The sequence below is a fragment of the Ranitomeya variabilis genome, chromosome 1, assembly GCF_051348905.1.
Source record: "Ranitomeya variabilis isolate aRanVar5 chromosome 1, aRanVar5.hap1, whole genome shotgun sequence".
Taxonomy (NCBI): Eukaryota; Metazoa; Chordata; class Amphibia; order Anura; family Dendrobatidae; genus Ranitomeya; species Ranitomeya variabilis.
This window is the reverse complement of record NC_135232.1, coordinates 517,707,176-517,729,377: the sequence shown is the minus strand read 5'-3', so window position 1 is coordinate 517,729,377 and position 22,202 is coordinate 517,707,176. Positions and strand designations below refer to the sequence as shown.

The 22,202-nt window shown below is 45.1% G+C and overlaps 1 protein-coding gene across 2 annotated transcripts in view; it reads right to left on the bottom strand.

Annotated features, from left to right (window-relative positions):
* The window catches only part of ATCAY (ATCAY kinesin light chain interacting caytaxin), a 336,717-nt gene that overhangs the window by 187,890 nt on the left and 126,625 nt on the right, over window positions 1–22,202 (bottom strand). The gene's annotated exons all lie outside the window — the stretch shown is intronic.

Below are 22,202 nucleotides of genomic sequence, written 5' to 3'. Positions count from 1 at the left end.
GTTTTACTTTTTGACCGCAAAAATGACTAAAATTAACACTGGACGCCTTGCCACGTTTGGAGAGCCACTGATGTGTCTAAACAGTGGAAACCTCTCCATAAGTGAACCCATTTTGGAAACTAGATCTCTCTAGGAATGTATCTATATGTGTGGTGAGCACCTTGAATCATAGATGTTTATAACATAAAGCGGTGAAAATATTAAAAAAAATGCCTTTTCCCAGAAAAATGTTCTTTTAGCCCTAATTTTTTTATTTTTGCATGGGTAACAGAAGGAAATGGGTCCCAAAATTTGTTGTTCAATTTCTCCGGAGTAAGCCAATACCCCATATGTGGTTGAAAACCATTTTTGAGGCACAGTGCAAAGCTCAGAAGGGAAGAAACGCTGTATTGGAGTTCAGATTTAGCTGGAATGGTTTGAGGGTGCCATGTCACAATGACAGAACTCCTAAGTTGCCAGAACAGCAGAACCTCCCTTAGGTGATGTCATTTTACAAAGTACACCTCTCAATGAATTCATCTAGGGGTGCAGTGAGCAGGTTGACATCACATGTGCCTCACAGAAATGTATACAATTGGGTGGTGAAGAAAGAATAATTGCATTTTTACCGCTAACATGTTTTAGTGTCAAATTTTTTATTTTTATAAGGGCCAATAGAAATTTCTCATGATTGCTCCAATACCCTGCATGTAATCGGGAACTAATTTTGAGGCACATTGCAAAGTTCAGAAGGATAGGAGTGCCATATTATAGTGCAGATTTTACTGTTATGATTAGCAGGTGCCATGACCCACTTGAAGATATTTTGATCGCCCGTTATTGCATTTTAATGCAATGTTGCGGCGACCTAAAAAACGTAATTCTGGCATTTTGACTTTTTTCTCGTTACACTGTTTAACGATCGGGTTAATTTTTGTGATCACTGCACCAAAATAGTATCATTAAAAATGTCAGCTTGGCATGCAAAAAATAAGCCCTCACCCAACCCGAGATCACAAAAAATGGAGACGCTACGGGTATCGGAAAATGGCGCAATTTTTTTTTTCACCACATAAATAAAAAAGAACCTAAACATGTTTGATGTCTGTAAACTCATACCTGTAGAGTCATAAAGGCAAATCAGTTTTAGCATTTAGTGAACATGGTAAAAAAAACAAACCTGTGGGATTGCACTTTTTTTGCAATTTCTACGCACTTGGAATTTTTTATCTGTTTTCCAGTACATGATATGTTAAAACCAATGGTGTTCAGAAGTATAACTGGTTCTGCAAAAAAACAAGATCTCACATGGCCATTTTTGACAAAAAAAATAAAAAAGTTATGGCTCTGGGAAGAAGGGGAGCAAAAAATGAAAATGCAAAACCAAAAATACCTCTGGTCCTTAAGGGGTTAAGAAGCTTTCCATAGCTTGATGACCAGGGGTTATCATGAGGATCTTGGGTCTTCATGGTAAGGATCTTAATGCAGAGGGAGCTCCCTGCCTCTACTTGCCTCCGAAATGTTGCGATCACTCACAATCGCAGCATGTAGGGGGCTAAACAGCCAGGGGTGGTGCTGGCGCCGTCCCTGGATGTTAGTGCAGGAGCTCGGCTGCTAGCATGGCGGGAGGTGCTGATATTTCAGCACCTGTTTTGCGATAATGCCGTGATCGGTCACAGGGACCCCTGGCATGGGTGCCCTCAACTCTTCCCTTACCGCTCAGCTGTCAGTTACAGCTGTCAGCACTGAACTGTCACTTTGTGTTTACACATAGTGAAGGTTTAAAGTCATGATGGGCATAGCACTTTATGGTGCAGGAACCGACACCCACTCATGATGCGCTATGTCCGTCATTAGTCGTAAAGGGGTTCATTTCATAATCTAATTTCTTATCTAGAATAGTTTAATTAAAAAGTCCCCATTGTTCCTTCTTTACTATATCTATCTAACAGCCTGTGCCCCTCCATGAAATGAAATATCATCAGTGATATTTGTTTCAGGGGCTGGGCTAGACCCTGCTCTACCTAGCATGTGTCAGTTGTCAATTCCAAAGGATGCTCAGTAGGATCTTGTCATTGTGCAATATTTTTCTCAGTGCACAGTGACAATGTGGTGTTTTGCTGGCTCGGATGAGAAGTGAAGCCGACAATAGAGCGCACTGTCACTGTGCGCATTGTAAGGACAGAACGAGCTAGCAGAAATCAGCACCTCCCTCTTGAGTGGCATTCTATTTTCCAGAGATGCAAGTGACCAGTCTTATAGTCACTAATAAGAGTTATATATGCCTGACAACATGCATGCTACAATTGTAAGTCATTAAACAAGAGCAGCTTAAACTAGAGCAGCTTAAAAAAGAGAGGAATTTAAAAACTGATCATGTTGATTATATATATATATATATATACATATATATATATATACCGTATATACTCGAGTATAAGCCGACCCGAGTATAAGCCGACCCCCCTAATTTTGCCACAAAAAACTGGGAAAACGTATTGACTCGAGTATAAGCCTAGGGTGGAAAATGCAGCAGGTACCGGTGAATTTCAAAATTAAAAATAGATACTCCATACCGTTCAGTATGGCCCCATAGATGCTCCACATAAAGCTGTGCCACATACAATGCCCTGCACCGTTCATTATGGCCCCATAGATGCTCCACATAAAGCTGTGCCACATATAATGCTCTGCACCGTTCATTATGGCCCCATAGATGCTCCACATAAAGCTGTGCCACATATAATGCTCTGCACCGTTCATTATGGCCCCATAGATGCTCCACATAAAGCTGTGCCATATATAATGCTCTGCACCGTTCATTATGGCCCCATAGATGCTCCACATAAAGCTGTGCCATATATACAATGCTCTGCACCGTTGCCCCATAGATACTCCACATAAAGCTGTGCCATATATACAATGCTCTGCACCGTTGCCCCATAGATAGCTGTGCCATATATATAGTGCTCTGCATCGTTGCCCCATAGCTGTGCCATATAGTGCTCTGCACCGTTGCCCCATAGCTGTGCCATATAGTGCTCTGCACCGTTGCCCCATAGATACTCCACATAAAGCTGTGCCATATATACAATGCTCTGCACCGTTGCCCCATAGATAGCTGTGCCATATATATAGTGCTCTGCACCGTTGCCCCATAGCTGTGCCATATAGTGCTCTGCACCGTTGCCCCATAGCTGTGCCATATATATAATGCTCTGCACCGTTGCCCCATAGCTGTGCCATATAGTGCTCTGCACCGTTGCCCCATAGCAGTGCCATATATATAGTGCTCTGCCCCGTTGCCCCATAGCTGTGCCATATAGTGCTTTGCACCGTTGCCCCATAGCTGTGCCATATATATAATGCTCTGCACCGTTGCCCCATAGCTGTGCCATATAGTGCTCTGCACCGTTGCCCCATAGCAGTGCCATATATATAGTGCTCTGCACCGTTGCCCCATAGCTGTGCCATATAGTGCTCTGCACCGTTGCCCCATAGCTGTGCCATACATATGATGCTCTGCACCGTTGCCCCATAGCTGTGCAATATAGTGCTCTGCACCGTTGCCCCATAGCTGTGCCATATAGTGCTCTGCACCGTTGCCCCATAGATACTCCACATAAATCTGTGCCATTGCTGCTGCTGCAATAAAAAAAAAAACCGACATACTCACCTCTCTTGCTTGCAGCTCCTCAGCGTCCCGTCCCGGCGTCTCTCCGCACTGACTGATCAGGCAGAGGGCGCCGCGCACACTATATGCGTCATCGCGCCCTCTGACCTGCACAGTCAGTGCGGAGAGATGCCGGGAAGATGGCGCGACGCCCGGCGTGTGGAACGAGGACAGGTGAATATGTAATACTTACCTGCTCCCGGCGTCCCGCTCCTTCCCCCGGACAGCTGGTCTTCGGTGCCGCAGCCTCTTCCTCTATCAGCGGTCACCGGCACCATCATTAGAGGAATGAATTATGCGGCTCCGCCCCTATGGGAGGTGGAGCAGCCTATTCATTTCTCTAATGAGCGGTCCCACGTGACCGCTCAGGGGAAGAGGCTGCGGCACCCGGAGACCGTGGGACGGGCAAGGGGAGCGACAGCAACGCCAGAACTAGGTGAGTATATGACAGTCCTCACCCGCCGACCCCACCACCGATTATGACTCGAGTATAAGCCGAGAGGGGCACTTTCAGCCCAAAAATTTGGGCTGAAAATCTCGGCTTATACTCGAGTATATACGGTATATATATATACTGTATATATATATATATATATATATATATATATATACACACACATACACACATACAGTTGTGCTCAAAAATTTACATACCCCTGCAGAATTTTTGCTTTCTTGGCTTCTTTTCAGAGACTGTGAAAGATAACACCAAAGCTTTTTCTCCACCCATGGTAAGTGGTTGGGTGAAACCATTTATTGTCAAACTACTATGTTTTCTATTTTTAAATCTTAATGACAACCCAAAACATACAAATGACCCTGGTCAAAAGTTCACATACCCCATTTCTTAATACAGTGTATTGCCTCTAACATCAATGACAGCTTGAAGTTTTTTGTGGTAGTCATGGATGAGGTTCTTTATTTTCTCAGATGGTAAAACTGCCCACTCTTCTTGGCAAAAAGCCTCCATTTCCTATAAATTAGTGGGCTGTCTAGCATGAACCGTGTGCTTCAGATCTCCCCAGAGTGGCTCAATCATATTGAGGTCAGGAGACTGAGATGGCCACTCCAGAACCTTCACTTTGTTCAGCTGTAGCCAAAGACTGGTCGACTTGGCCTTGTGACTTGAATCATTGTCATGTTAGAACATTCAAGTACGTTCCATGAGCAGCTTCTGGGCTGATAAGTGCAAATTTGCCTCCAGTATTTGCTGACAACGTGCTGCATTCATCTTTCCTTCAACTTTGACCAAGTTTCCTGTTCCTTTGTAGCTAGCACATCCCCAAAACATCAGCAATCCACCTCTGTGCTTTATAGTAGGGATGGTGTTCCTTTCATCCTAGGCCTTGCTGACCTCTCGTCAAATGTAACGTTTATGGTTTTGGCCAAAAAGTGTTATGATCTGGTGGCCTAGGAGCAGCATTAGACGTACTCTGGAGAAGGTGGTACCTGTACTGACCGCAGACCCTGAACTTAACACCGCAACTAGAAGTAGCCGTGGAATGTACCTAGCACTCCCTGGACATCTCGACACAGCCAGAGGACTAATTACCCCTAGAGATAGAAAAGGGAAAACTATCTTGCCTCAGAGAAAATTCCCAAAGGATAGGCAGCCCCCCACAAATATTGACTGTGAGAGGAGAGGGAAAAAACATACACAGACTGAAATCAGAATTTAGCAAAGGAGGCCAATTCTAGCTAAATAGAAAGGATAGGACAGAGTACTATGCGGTCAGTATTAAAACACTAGAAAATATCCACCACAGAAAATACAAAAACTCCACAGCTAACTAAAGACATGGAGGGTATATCTGCATCTCCAGAGATACCAGCTTGGCCAAACAAATCCTTATACAGACCAAGCTGGACAAGACAAAAAACATGGAAAATAACTGAACAATAAGGCCACAGCATGTGGACAGCAAAAAATCAAGGCCAGAACTTATCTTTGTTGAAAAGAACTGCAAAGCAGGAGAGACCAGGCAGAGATGTGAATCCTCCAGGAACAATGGACAACTGGCACTGACTAAAGGGAGAAGCAAGACTAAATAGCCCAGTCAGATTTGCAGAAAGTGAACACACCTGATAAATGCTGCGATTCAGAGACAGCAGCGCTACCACTTACAACCACCGGAGGGAGCCCAAGAGCAGAATTCACAACAGTACCCCCCCCTTGAGGAGGGGTCACCGAACCCTCACCAGAGCCCCCAGGCCGATCCGGACGAGCCAAATGAAAGGCACGAACCAAATCATCAGCATGAACATCGGAGGCAACAACCCAAGAATTATACTCCTGGCCATAACCCTTCCATTTGACAAGATACTGAAGCTTCCGCCTCGAAAAACGAGAATCCAAAATCTTCTCAACCACATACTCCAACTCCCCATCAATCAACACCGGGGCAGGAGGATCAACAGAGGGAACAACGGGCACCACATATTTCCGCAATAAAGATCTATGAAAAACATTATGGATGGAAAAAGAGGCTGGAAGGGCCAAACGAAAAGACACTGGATTGATAATCTCAGAAATCCTATAAGGGCCAATAAACCGAGGCTTAAACTTAGGGGAAGAAACCTTCATAGGGACATGACGGGAAGACAACCAGACCAAATCCCCAACCCGAAGCCGGGAACCAACACACCGACGAAGGTTAGCAAAACGCTGAGCCCCCTCCTGAGACAACACCAAATTGTCAACAACATGAGCCCAAATTTGCTGCAACCTGTCAACCACAGAGTCCACCCCAGGACAATCAGAAGGCTCAACCTGCCCCGAAGAAATCGAGGATGAAAACCAGAGTTACAAAAGAAGGGTGAAACCAAGGTAGCAGAACTAGCCCGATTATTAAGGGCAAACTCGGCCAATGGCAAGAAAGCCACCCAATCATCCTGATCAGCAGACACAAAGCATCTCAAATAAGTTTCCAAAGTCTGATTAGTTCGCTCGGTTTGGCCATTTGTCTGAGGATGAAATGCGGAAGAAAAAGACAAATCAATGCCCAGCCTAGCACAAAAGGCCCGCCAAAACCTAGAAACAAACTGGGAACCTCTATCGGACACAATATTCTCCGGAATGCCATGCAAACGAACCACATGCTGAAAAAACAACGGAACCAAATCAGAAGAGGAAGGCAACTTAGGCAAAGGTACCAAATGAACCATCTTAGAAAACCGGTCACAAACCACCCAGATAACTGACATCCTCTGGGAAACCGAGATCCGAAATAAAATCCATAGAAATATGCGTCCAAGGCCTCTCAGGGACCGGCAAAGGCAAAAGCAACCCACTAGCGCGGGAACAGCAAGGCTTGGCCCGCGCACAAGTCCCACAGGACTGCACAAAAGAACGCACATCCCGTGACAAAGAAGGCCACCAAAAGGACCTACCAACCAAATCTCTGGTACCAAAAATCCCCGGATGACCAGTTAACACAGAACAATGAACCTCCGAAATCACTTTACTAGTCCATCTGTCAGGAACAAACAATTTCCCCACTGGACAGCAGTCAGGTTTATCAGCCTGAAATTCCTGAAGAACCCGTCGTAAATCAGGGGAGATGGCAGAAAGAATCACCCCTTCCTTCAGAATACCGACCGGCTCAAGGACCCCAGGAGAATCAGGCAAAAAGCTCCTAGAGAGGGCATCAGCCTTAACATTCTTAGAACGCGGAAGATACGAGACCACAAAATCAAAACGGGAGAAAAACAGGGACCATCGGGCCTGTCTAGGATTCAGCCGTTTGGCAGACTCAAGATAAATCAGATTCTTATGATCGGCCAAGACCACAATACGGTGCTTGGCCCCCTCAAGCCAATGTCGCCACTCCTCAAATGCCCACTTCATAGCCAACAACTCATGATAGCCGACATCATAATTGCATTCCGCAGGCGAAAACTTTCGAGAAAAGAAGGCACATGGTTTCATCAAGGAACCATCAGAATTCCTCTGAGACAAAACGGCCCCTGCCCCAATCTCAGAAGCTTCAACCTCAATCTGAAAAGGAAGAGAAACATCCGGCTGACGCAACACAGGGGCAGAAGTAAATCGGCGTTTAAGCTCCTGAAAGGCAGAAACAGCCTCAGAGGACCAATTCGTCACATCAGCGCCTTTCTTCGTCAAATCGGTCAGGGGTTTAACCACACTGGAGAAGTTGGCAATGAAATGGCGATAAAAATTAGCAAAGCCCAAAAATTTCTGAAGGCTCTTCACGGATGTGGGCTGGATCCAATCATGAATGGCCTGAACCTTAACCGGATCCATTTCTATAGATGAGGGAGAAAAAATGAAGCCCAAAAAAGAAATCTTCTGTACTCCAAAGAGGCACTTAGACCCCTTCACAAACAAGGCATTATCACGAAGGATCTGAAATACTATCATGACTTGTTTCACATGAGACTCCCAATCATCTGAAAAAATCAAAATATCATCCAAATATACAATCATGAACTTATCAAGATAATTCCAAAATATATCATGCATGAAGGACTAAAACACAGATGGAGAATTAGAGAGCCCGAATGGCATCACAAGGTATTCAAAATGGCCTTCGGGCGTATTAAACGCAGTTTTCCATTCGTCACCCTGCTTAATACGAACAAGATTATATGCCCCTCGAAGGTCAGTCTTAGTAAACCAACTAGCCCTCTTAATCCTAGCAAACAGATCAGAAAGCAAAGGCAAAGGGTATTGGAATTTGACCGTGATCTTATTCAAGAGGCGATAATCAATGCAGGGTCTCTAGGAGCCATCTTTTTTGGCAACAAAAAAAAACCTGCTCCCAATGGTGAAGAAGATGGCCGAATATGCCCCTTCTCCAAGGACTCCTTAACATAGCTCCGCATGGCGGTATGTTCTGGCACAGACAGGTTGAAAAGTCGGCCCTTAGGGAACTTACAGCCTGGAATCAAGTCAATAGCACAATCACAGTCCCTATGCGGTGGAAGGGAACTGGACTTGGGCTCATTGAATACTTCCTGGAAATCTGACAAAAACTCAGGAATTTCAGAAGAGGGGGAGGAGGCAATTGACATCAAAGGAACGTCACCATGAACCCCCTGACAACCCCAACTAGTCACAGACATAGATTTCCAATCTAATACCGGATTATGCACCTGTAACCATGGGAAACCCAGCACAATAGCATCATGCAAATTATGCAACACCAGAAAACGACAATCTTCCTGATGGGCTGGCGCCATGCACATAGTCAGCTGTGTCCAAAACTGAGGCTTATTTTTAGCCAACGGTGTAGCATCAATGCCCCTCAAAGGAATAAGACTCTGCAAAGGCTGCAAGGGGAAACCACGTCTGGCAAATTCTAAGTCCATTAAGTTTAGAGCAGCGCCTGAATCCACAAATGCCATGACAGAAAATGACGATAATGAGCAGATCAGGGTCACAGATAACAGAAATTTAGGTTGTACAGTACTGATGGTAACAGAACTAGCGATTCTCTTGGTACGCTTAGGGCTATCAGAAATAACATGAGCAGAATCGCCGCAGTAAAAAAACAACCTATTCTGACGTCTGAATCCTTGTCGTTCAGCTCTAGACACAATCCTATCACACTGCATAGGCTCAGGACTCCGCTCGGAAGACAATGCCATAGTGTGCACAACTCTGCGCTCGCGCAAGCGCCGATCAATCTGAATGGCCAGAGGCATAGAATCACTCAGACCAGCAGGCGTGGGGAACCCCACCATAACATCTTTAACGAATTCAGAAAGACCCTTTCTGAAGATTGCCGCCAAGGCATCCTCATTCCATTTAGTCAGTACAGACCATTTTCTAAACTTCTGGCAATATGATTCTGCCGCTTCTTGACCCTGAGACAGGGCCAACAAGGTCTTCTCAGCATGATCCACTGAATTAGGTTCGTCATACAATAACCCAAGCGCCTGTAAAAAGGTGTCTACATTAAGCAGCGCCGGATTTCCAGGTTCCAGGGCAAATGCCCAATCCTGGGGGTCACCACGCAGCAAAGATATAACAATTTTAACCTGCTGGATGGGATCACCAGAGGAACGGGGTTTCAGAGCAAAAAACAGTTTACAGTTATTTTTAAAGCTCAGAAATTTGGACCTATCCCCAAAAAACAAATCAGGAGTTGGAATTCTAGGCTCTAAAACCGGAGTCTGAACGATATAATCGGAAATACCCTGTACTCTAGCAGCAAGTTGATCCACACGAGAAGCCAATCCCTGAACATCCATACCAGCGCCGAACTCCTGAGCCACCCAGAAGTAAAGAGGGAAGAAAAAAAAAAAAACACAACAGACTACAGAAAAAAAAATGGCTCAGCACTTTCCTTCCCTTCTTCTGAGATGCGGCTAACTCATTGTTGGCCAGTTGTACTGTTATGATCTGGTGGCCTAGGAGCAGCATTAGACGTACTCTGGAGAAGGTGGTACCTGTACTGACCGCAGACCCTGAACTTAACACCACAACTAGAAGTAGCCGTGGAATGTACCTAGCACTCCCTGGACATCTCGACAGCCGGAGGACTAATTACCCCTAGAGATAGAAAAGGGAAAACTATCTTGCCTCAGAGAAAATTCCCAAAGGATAGGCAGCCCCCCACAAATATTGACTGTGAGAGGAGAGGGAAAAAACATACACAGACTGAAATCAGAATTTAGCAAAGGAGGCCAATTCTAGCTAAATAGAAAGGATAGGACAGAGTACTATGCGGTCAGTATTAAAACACTAGAAAATATCCACCACAGAAAATACAAAAACTCCACAGCTAACTAAAGACATGGAGGGTATATCTGCATCTCCAGAGATACCAGCTTGGCCAAACAAATCCTTATACAGACCAAGCTGGACAAGACAAAAAACATGGAAAATAACTGAATAATAAGGCCACAGCATGTGGACAGCAAAAAATCAAGGCCAGAACTTATCTTTGTTGAAAAGAACTGCAAAGCAGGAGAGACCAGGCAGAGATGTGAATCCTCCAGGAACAATGGACAACTGGCACTGACTAAAGGGAGAAGCAAGACTAAATAGCCCAGTCAGATTTGCACAAAGTGAACACACCTGATAAATGCTGCGATTCAGAGACAGCAGCGCTACCACTTACAACCACCGGAGGGAGCCCAAAAGCAGAATTCACAACAAAAAAGTTAAATTTTGGTCTCATCACTTCAAATTACCTTGTTTCAGAAGTTTTGAAGTTTGTCTCTGTGCTGTTTTGCATACTGTAGGTGAGATACTTTGTGGCATTTGCGCAGTAATGGCTTTCTTCTGGCGACTTGACCATGCAGCCCATTTTTCTTCAAGTGCCCCCTTATTGTGCATCTTGAAACAGCCACTCCGCTAGTTGTCAGATAGTCCTGTATTTCAGCGGATGTTATTTGTGGGTTTTTCTTTGCATCCCAAACAATTTTCCTGGCAGTTGTGGACGACATTTTTGTTGGTCTACCTGACCGTGGTTTTGTTTTTACAGAGCCTATGATTTTCCATTTGTTAATCACAGTTTGAACTCTGCTGACTGGCATTATCAATTCCTTGTATATCTTTTTGTATCCCTTTCCTGTTTTATACAGTTCAACTACCTTTTCCCGCAAATCCGTTGACAATTCTTTTGCTTTCCCCATGACTCACAATCCAGAAATGTCAGTGGCTGGATGAAAGATGCAAGAGAAACTCACTCAGCTTTTATGTATACACACTGATTACAAGCAAACAGGTTACAGGTGAAGATGTTACCTTTAGTAGCCATTCAAACCCATTTGGGTCAACTTCTGTGCATGTTATCAGACCAAAATAATCAGGGTATGTCAACTATTGATCAGAGTCATTTGGATGTTTTTGGTTGTCGTTATGATTTTAAAAGAGCAAACACATTAGTTGCAACAAATGGCTCACCCAACCACTAACCATGAGTGGAGAAAAAGTTTTGTTCTTGTCATTCACATTCTCTGAAAAAAGGCCAACAAAGCAAAAATTCTGCTAGGATATGTAAACTTTTGAGCACAACTAAAATATAAATATATATATATATACCGTATATATATATATATATATATATATATATATATATATATATATATATATATATATATACACACACACACACACACACATACTGTACATACATACACCATACACACAGTGGGTACTGAAAGTGTTCATACCCCTTTAGACTTTTCACAATTTGTTTCATTGCAGCCATTTGGTAAATTCAAAAAAGTTGTACAAATGTTTGCAAATTTAATATAAAAAGAAAAAAAGAAAAACTGAAATATCACATGGTCATAAATATTCAAAACTTTTGGTAGACAACCATTTTCAGGTCTCTCCAGAGATGCTCAATTGGGTTTAGGTCAGGGTTCTGGCTGGGCCAGGTAAGAATGGTCACAGAGTTGTTCTGACGCCAGAAATTTGTTATTTTAGCTGTGTGCTTAGGGTCATTGTCTTTGTGGGAGGTGAACCTTCGGCCAAGTCTGAGCTTCAGAGCACTCTGGAAGAGGTTTTCATCCAAGATACCTCTGTCTGCATTCATGTTTCCTTCAATGAAAACCAGTCCCTGCAGCTGAAAAACGCTCCGAAAGCATGATGCTGCCACCACCATGTTTCACTGTTGGGATTATATTAGGCAGGCAATGAGCAGTGCCTGGTTTTCTCCACACATACCGATTAGAATTATCACCCAAAAGGTCTATCTTTGTTTCATCAGACCAGAGAATCTTATTTCTCATAGTCTGGGAGTTCGTCATGTGTTTTTTTAGCAAACTTTGCGGGCTTTCATATGTCTTGCACTGAGGAGAGGCTTCTATCGGGCCACTCTGCCATAAAGGTCCAACTGGTGGAGGGCTGCAGTCAGGGCCGGACTGGCCATCGGACAGTTCTGGCAAATGCCAGAAGGGCCGGTGCCAGTAGTGGGCCGCTGCGCGCTGACTCACCCCCCCACCAGCGCCGTCGCTGCCGCATTCAACTATACCGGCGCAGTACAGTTGAATGCAATGATGGAGGAGAGAGCGTCTGCTGTCGCTCCCTCTCCCATCATTCCCAGCTCTGTCTCTGACACTGTGGGTGTGCGTGCACTCACTGTGTCCGAGACAGGAGCAGGGAGCAACGCGGGCACGAGGAGAGGTGAGGAGTGATTTTTTTTTTACTGGACTGTGGGGCCATTCTCGGGGGAGGAGAGATGCAGGCTGTGCTGTATACTACTATGTGGGCTGTGCTATATACTACTGTCAGCTGTGCTATATACTACAGTGTGGGCTGTGCTGTATACTACTATGTGGGTTGTGCTGTATACTGCTATGTGGGCTGTGCTATATACTACTATGTGGGCTGTGTTGTATACTACTATATGGGCTGTGCTATATACTACTATGTGGGCTGTGCTATATACTACTATGTGGGCTGTGCTATATACTACTATGTGGGCTGTGTTATATACTACTATGTGGGCTGTGCTATATACTACTGTGTGGGCTGTGCTGTATACTACTACGTGGGCTGTGCTGTATACTACTACGTGGGCTGTGCTGTATACTGCTACGTGGGCTGTGCTGTTTACTGCTACGTGGGCTGTGCTGTATACTGCTACGTGGTCTGTACTGTATACTGCTATGTGGGCTGTGCTGTATACTGCTATGTCAGCTGTGCTGTATACTACTACGTGGGCTGTGCTGTATACTACTGTGTGGGCAGTGCTGTATACTACTGTGTGGGCTGTGCTGTATACTACTGTGTGGGCTGTGCTGTATACTACTGTTTGGGCTGTGCTGTATACTACTATGTGGGCTGTGCTATATACTACTATGTGGGCTGTGCTATATACTACTATGTGGGCTGTGCTATATACTACTGTGTGGGCTGTGCTGTATACTACTACGTGGGCTGTGCTGTATACTACTAGATGGGCTGTGCTGTATACTGCTACATGGGCTGTGCTGTATACTGCTACGTGGGCTGTGCTGTATACTGCTATGTGGGCTGTGCTGTATACTGCTACGTCGGCTGTGCTGTATACTACTACGTGGGCTGTGCTGTATAGTACTGTGTGGGCTGTGCTGTATACTACTGTGTGGGCTGTGCTGTATACTACTGTGTGGGCTGTGCTGCATACTACTGTTTGGGCTGTGCTGTATACTACTATGTGGGCTGTGCTATATACTACTATGTGGGCTGTGCTATATACTACTATGTGGGCTGTGTTATATACTACTATGTGGGCTGTGCTATATACTACTGTGTGGGCTGTGCTGTATACTACTACGTGGGCTGTGCTGTATACTACTAGATGGGCTGTGCTGTATATTGCTACGTTGGCTGTGCTGTACACTGCTATGTGGGCTGTACTGTATACTGCTATGTGGGCTGTGCTGTATACTGCTACGTCAGCTGTGCTGTATACTACTACGTGGGCTGTGCTGTATACTACTGTGTGGGCTGTGCTGTATACTACTGTGTGGGCTGTGCTGTATACTACTGTGTGGGCTGCGCTGTATACTAATATGTGGGCTCTGTTATCTGCTATGCGGGTTGTGCTATATGCTATGTGGGTTGTGCTATATACTATGCGGGTTGTGCTATATACTATGGGGGTATATCATATTCCATGGGGGAGGCCAGGTTATATACTATGTGGCTGTGTTATATACTATTGTGGGGGTATATTATATTCTATGGGGGAGGCTGTGTTATATACTATGGGGGGTATATTATATTCTATGGGAGAGAGTGTTATATACTATGGGGGGCTGCATTATATTCTATGGGGGCTACATTATATATTATGGGGAAGTGGGCTGTATTATATTCTATGGGGGGCTGCATTAAATTTTATGAGGGATGATTGCATCATAATCTTTAATGGGGCTGCATTATATTCTGTGGGGAGGTGGGCTGTATTATATTCTATTCGGGGCTACATTATATTCTATGGGGGGCTGTATTATATTTATGTTCTTTGAGGGGTGATTGCATCATACTCTATGAGGGGGCTGCATTAAACTATGAGGGGGGCTGCATTATATTCAAAGGGGTGGCTGCATTATACTCTGGGGTTGCTGCATTATACTATATGTGGGCTGCATTATACTGTATTGAGGACTATGGGGAATACGTTATACTTTATGAAGAACTATGGGGTGCATTATACTATGGGAAGTGGATTGTACTACATGGATGACTATGGCGGTGCATTATACTATATGGAGCACTATTAGGAGTGTATTATGCTATGGAGGACTGAGCAGTGTATTTTAATATATGGAGGACTATAGGGAGTGTATTATACTATATGGAGGACTGTGGTGCACATTATAATATATGGAGGACTATGCGGTGTATTTTACTAAACAAGTAAAATGCCGGTGTAAACTGTAGATGTGCTGTTGATAACATGATACTGTATGGTGATCTATTAGTGATCGTTCTGTCCCATCATTATTCCTCAGCTGGTGGAAAGAGGCCGGGAAACAAGCGTTGAACAACTTCAGTATTGTCAATCAAACTCATTTAGCGGCCTGAGATCAGCGCATGTAAATACAACCGAAATGCTTTTGTGTGATGTGCAATATGTTAGCATTTGGGGCCCCATTTTAAACTTTGCCTAGGGCCCCACTTTGCCTAAACCCGGCCCTGCCTACAAGTGTACAAAAATATTATACAGTCACCATGTGACAAGTGGGCCTGTGTAACTTCAAATGCCAGGGCTGAATTTTAGTCCCCGTCCAGCCCTGGCTGCAGTGTTAGTTGACTTTGTGGAACTTTCTCTCATCTCCCTGCTGCATCTCTTTAACTCAGCCACTGTGATCTTGGGGTTCTTCTTTACCTCTCTCACCAAGGCTCTACTCCCTCATTTGCTCAGTTTGGCTGGACGGCCAGGTCTAGAAAGACTTCTGATGGTCTCAAACTTCTTCCATTTAAGGATTATGGAGGACACTGTGCTCTTAGGAATAGTGTTGAGCATTCCGATACCGCAAGTATCAGGTATCAGCCGATATTTGCGGTATTGGAATTCCGATACCGAGTTCTGATATTTTCCATATATCGGATACCAGAATCGGAAGTTCCCAGAATTCAAACTGCCCGAATTCAGCCAATGAGGACTGATTAGAAGTGTGGGCACATCCTGTTCTGCATGGTGGGCATGTAACTCCTGGCATGGCTGTGATTGGCTGCTGAAATGATGTCATGCTGCAGTTTAAAAGTCGCTGGCGCCATTTTGGGCTCACTCTGCTGTGAATTCAGTTAGGGACAGGACGCTGTGTTCTGACTGAGGGCCAGTTTAGAGATAGCGATTTGCTTCATTGTGCTTTACCCAGGCTAATTTAGCAACCGCTGTGTGAGAACCTTGCTTTTGCCTTGCAGCGCTGTTCACAGCTGTCTGCAAGGTCTCTGTGTGAGTGCACATCTGTTATGACCCCAATGGCAGAGGGTCTCAGAAATAAATACTAAGTCTGCAAACACAAAAAAACCAGCTCATAGGGCATTGGTAACTGGGCTGACCGTATATCTAATCCTAGCACCACAAATAGCAGCAGCCGGGGAACGTGCCTACGTTGGTTCTAGACATCTCGCGCCAGCCAGAGAACTAACTAACCCTAAAAGGGAAAAGATAGACCTTTCTTGCCTCCAGAGAAAAGACCCCAAAAGTTGGATACAAGCCCCCAACAAATAATAACGGTGAGGTAAGAAGAAAAGACAAACGTAAGAATGAACTAGGTATTTAGCAAAGAGAGGCCCACTGACTAATAGCAGAATATAGTAAGATGACTTATACGGTCAGCAAAAACCCTATCAAAATTTCCACGCTGGATATTCAAGAACCCCAGAACCGTCTAACAGCCCGGGGGGAGAATACCAGCCCCCTAGAGCTTCCAGCAAAATCAGGAATAACATTTAGTACAAGCTGGACAAAAAATAAGAGCAATACAAATAACCAAAAAACAAGGAAGCAGGACTTAGCTTAAGTTTGCACGAACCAGGACCAGCAGACAGGAGAAAACAGAAAGGACTGATTACAACGATGCCAGGCACCAGACTGAGAATTCAGGGAGTTCATATAGCAACACCCCTGGACTAACGACCCAGGTGGGTGCCAAACTGAGGAAAGACAATCCCAGAGTCATATCACTAGTGACCACAAGAGGGAGCCAAAAAAGTCTAATTCACAACAGTACCCCCCCTTTAAGGAGGGGTCACCGAACCCTCACCAAGACCACCAGGGCGATCAGGATGAGCAGCGTGAAAGGCACGAACTAAATCGGCCGCATGCACATCAGAGGCAACCACCCAGGAATTATCCTCCTGACCATAGCCCTTCCACTTGACCAGATACTGAAGCCTCCGCCTGGAGAGACGAGAATCCAAGATCTTCTCCACCACGTACTCCAACTCGCCCTCAACCAACACCGGAGCAGGAGGCTCAACAGAAGGGACCACAGGTACAACGTACCGCCGCAACAAAGACCTATGGAACACGTTGTGAATGGCAAACGACACCGGAAGATCCAAGCGAAAGGACACAGGATTAAGGATTTCCAATATCTTGTAAGGACCGATGAAGCGAGGCTTAAATTTAGGAGAGGAGACCTTCATAGGAACAAATCGAGAAGACAGCCATACCAAATCCCCAACACGAAGTCGGGGACCCACACCGCGGCGGCGGTTGGCAAAACGCTGAGCCTTCTCCTGTGACAACTTTAAGTTGTCCACCACATGATTCCAAATCTGCTGCAACCTATCCACCACAGAATCTACCCCAGGACAGTCAGAAGGCTCCACATGTCCCGAGGAAAAACGAGGATGGAAACCAGAGTTGCAGAAAAATGGCGAAACCAAAGTAGCGGAACTAGCCCGATTATTAAGGGCAAACTCAGCCAACGGCAAGAAGGTCACCCAATCATCCTGATCTGCAGAAACAAAACACCTCAAATAAGCCTCCAGAGTCTGATTAGTTCGCTCCGTTTGTCCATTAGTCTGAGGATGAAAGGCAGACGAAAACGACAAGTCAATGCCCATCTTAGCACAAAAGGATCGCCAGAACCTGGAAACAAACTGGGATCCTCTGTCAGACACGATATTCTCAGGAATGCCGTGTAAACGAACCACATTCTGAAAGAACAGAGGAACCAGATCGGAAGAGGAAGGCAGCTTAGGCAAAGATACCAAATGGACCATCTTGGAAAAGCGATCACATACCACCCAGATGACAGACATGCCCTGAGACACCGGAAGATCTGAAATGAAATCCATGGAAATGTGTGTCCAAGGCGTCTTCGGGACAGGCAAGGGCAAGAGCAACCCGCTGGCACGAGAACAGCAAGGCTTAGCTCGAGCACAAGTCCCACAGGACTGCACAAATGACCGCACATCCCGTGACAAGGAAGGCCACCAAAAGGACCTAGCCACCAAATCTCTGGTGCCAAAAATTCCCGGATGCCCTGCCAACACCGAGGAATGAACCTCGGAAATGACTCTGCTGGTCCACTTATCAGGAACAAACAGTCTGTCAGGTGGACAAGAGTCAGGTCTACCAGCCTGAAATCTCTGCAACACACGTCGCAAATCCGGAGAAATGGCTGACAAGATTACTCCCTCTTTAAGAATACCAACTGGTTCAGCGACTCCAGGAGAGTCAGGCACAAAGCTCCTTGAAAGAGCATCAGCCTTCACATTCTTTGAACCTGGTAAATACGAGACCACAAAGTCAAAAAGGGGAGAAAAACAATGACCAACGGGCCTGTCTAGGATTCAGGCGTTTGGCAGACTCGAGATACATTAGATTTTTGTGATCAGTCAAGACCACCACACGATGCTTAGCACCCTCGAGCCAATGACGCCACTCCTCAAATGCCCACTTCATGGCCAGCAACTCCCGATTGCCAACATCATAATTCCGCTCAGCAGGCGAAAACTTCCTAGAGAAAAAAGCACATGGTCTCATTACAGAGCAACCAGGGCCTCTCTGCGACAAAACGGCCCCTGCCCCAATCTCAGAAGCATCCACTTCAACCTGAAAGAGAAGTGAGACATCAGGCTGGCACAAAACAGGCGCTGAAGTAAACCGGCGCTTCAACTCTTGGAAAGCTTCCACGGCTGCAAGAGCCCAGTTAGCAACATCAGAACCTTTCTTGGTCATATCCGTCAAAGGTTTAACAACGCTAGAAAAATTAGCGATAAAACGACGGTAGAAGTTAGCAAAACCCAAGAACTTCTGAAGACTCTTAACTGACGTGGGTTGAGTCCAATCATGAATAGCTCGGACCTTGACTGGGTCCATCTCCACCGCAGAAGGGGAAAAAATAAAACCCAAAAAGGGAACCTTCTGTACTCCAAAGAGACACTTTGAGCCCTTAACAAACAAAGCATTCTCACGCAAAACCTGAAACACCATCCTGACCTGCTCTACATGCGAGTCCCAATCATCAGAAAAAAACAGAATATCATCCAGATAAACAATCATAAATTTATCCAGATACTTCCGGAAAATATCATGCATAAAGGACTGAAACACTGAAGGGGTATTAGAGAGCCCAAAAGGCATCACCAAGTACTCAAAATGACCTTCGGGCATATTAAATGCAGTTTTCCATTCATCTCCTTGCTTAATGCGCACAAGGTTGTATGCACCACGAAGATCTATTTTGGTGAACCACTTGGCACCTTTAATCCGGGCAAACAAGTCCGACAACAGAGGCAAAGGATACTGAAATTTAACAGTGATTTTATTCAGAAGCCGATAGTCAATACAAGGTCTCAAAGATCCGTCTTTCTTGGCCACAAAAAAGAATCCAGCACCAAGAGGGGAAGAGGATGGACGGATATGCCCCTTCTCCAGAGATTCCTTGATATACGAACGCATTGCGGTATGCTCAGGTACAGACAGATTAAATAGTCTTCCCTTAGGAAATTTACTGCCTGGAATCAAATCTATAGCGCAGTCACAGTCCCTATGAGGAGGCAGAGCACTGGACCTGGACTCGCTGAATACATCCTGAAAATCAGACAAATACTCAGGAACTTCCGAAGGAGTAGAGGAAGCAATAGACACCGGCGGGGAATCCCCATGAATTCCCTGACAGCCCCAACTTGACACAGACATTGCCTTCCAATCCAAGACTGGATTATGGGTCTGTAACCATGGCAGCCCCAAAACGACCAAATCATGCATTTTATGCAGAACAAGAAAACGAATCACCTCCCGATGTTCAGGAGTCATGCACATGGTTACCTGTGTCCAAAACTGCGGTTTATTTTCCGCCAATGGCGTAGCATCAATACCTCTAAGAGGGATAGGATTTACCAACGGCTCAAGAACAAAACCACAGCGCTTGGCAAATGACAGATCCATAAGACTCAGGGCAGCACCTGAATCCACAAACGCCATAACAGGGTAGGAAGACAATGAGCAAATTAAAGTCACAGACAAAATAAATTTAGGTTGCAAATTACCAATGGCGACAGGACTAACAACCCTTGTTAGGCGTTTAGAGCATGCTGATATAACATGTGTAGAATCACCACAGTAAAAACACAACCCATTCTGACGTCTATGATTTTTCCGTTCATTTCTAGTCTGAATTCTACCACATTGCATTAAATCAGGTGTTTGTTCAGACAACACCACAAGAGGATTAGCGGCTTTGCGCTCCCGCAAACGCCGGTCAATTTGAATAGCCAGCGCCATGGAATCATTCAGACTTGTAGGAATGGAGAAACCCACCATCACATTCTTAATGGCTTCAGAAAGGCCATTTCTGAAATTTGCGGCCAGAGCACACTCATTCCACTGAGTAAGCACGGACCATTTCCGAAATTTTTGGCAATACACTTCAGCTTCATCCTGGCCCTGAGAAATAGCCAGCAAGACTTTTTCTGCCTGAATTTCAAGATTGGGTTCCTCGTAAAGCAATCCGAGTGCCAGAAAAAACGCATCAATATTCGCCAATGCCGGATCTCCTGGCGCTAACGAGAAAGCCCAATCCTGAGGGTCGCCCCGTAAGAAAGAGATAACAATTTTTACTTGCTGAGCTGAGTCTCCAGATGAACGGGGTCTCAAAGATAGAAACAATTTACAATTATTCCTGAAATTCCTAAACTTAAATCGGTCTCCAGAGAACAGTTCAGGAATAGGTATTTTAGGTTCAGACATAGGACTACTGGTAACAAAATCTTGTATGCCCTGCACACGAGCAGCAAGCTGGTCCACACTTGTAATCAAGGTCTGGACATTCATGTCTGCAGCAAGCTCAAGCCACTCAAAGGTAAAGGGGAGGAAGAAAGAAAAAAAAAAAAAAACCTCAGAATTTCCTTTCTTATAATCCTACTTCTGCAATGCATTAAACATTCAACTTGTGCCTGGCATACTGTTATGACCCCAATGGCAGAGGGTCTCAGAAATAAATACTAAGTCTGCAAACACAAAAAACCAGCTCATAGGGCAGTGGTAACTGGGCTGACCGTATATCTAATCCTAGCACCACAAATAGCAGCAGCCGGGGAACGTGCCTACGTTGGTTCTAGACGTCTCGCGCCAGCCGGAGAACTAACTAACCCTAAAAGGGAAAAGATAGACCTTTCTTGCCTCCAGAGAAAAGACCCCAAAAGTTGGATACAAGCCCCCAACAAATAATAACGGTGAGGTAAGAAGAAAAGACAAACGTAAGAATGAACTAGGTATTTAGCAAAGAGAGGCCCACTGACTAATAGCAGAATATAGTAAGATGACTTATACGGTCAGCAAAAACCCTATCAAAATTTCCACGCTGGATATTCAAGAACCCCCGAACCGTCTAACGGCCCGGGGGGAGAATACCAGCCCCCTAGAGCTTCCAGCAAAATCAGGAATCACATTTAGTACAAGCTGGACAAAAAATAAGAGCAATACAAATAACCAAAAAACAAGGAAGCAGGACTTAGCTTAAGTTTGCACGAACCAGGACCAGCAGACAGGAGCAAACAGAAAGGACTGATTACAACGATGCCAGGCACCAGACTGAGAATTCAGGGAGTTCATATAGCAACACCCCTGGACTAACGACCCAGGTGGGTGCCAAACTGAGGAAAGACAATCCCAGAGTCATATCACTAGTGACCACAAGAGGGAGCCAAAAAAGTCTAATTCACAACACACATCGCTCTGTAGTCTGTGTGCAGCCACAGCCGGTTGTATTCAGCTCAGGGTGCGTCACTGCCTCATACCATTCTATCCATTGTCCTTTTTTGCTATTAGTGCAGCCTGCTGCACTTTTTTTCCAATATTTCCTATTAGTGCCTTTCCACCCGTATCCAGCTACATTGTGGAAAAACACTACATAGGATAACATAGAGGAGGATTTTTTGGCCTTGCAGCGCCGTTTACGGCTGTCTGCATGGTCTCTGTGTGAGTGCACATCGCTCTGTAGTCTGTGTGCAGCCACAGCTGGTTGTATTCAACTCAGGGTGCGTCACTGCCTCATACCATTCTATCCATTGTCCTTTTTTGCTATTAGTGCAGCCTGCTGCACATTTTTTCAAATGTTTCCTATTAGTGGGCTTTCCATCCGTATTCGGCTAAATTGTGGAAAAACCCTACATAGG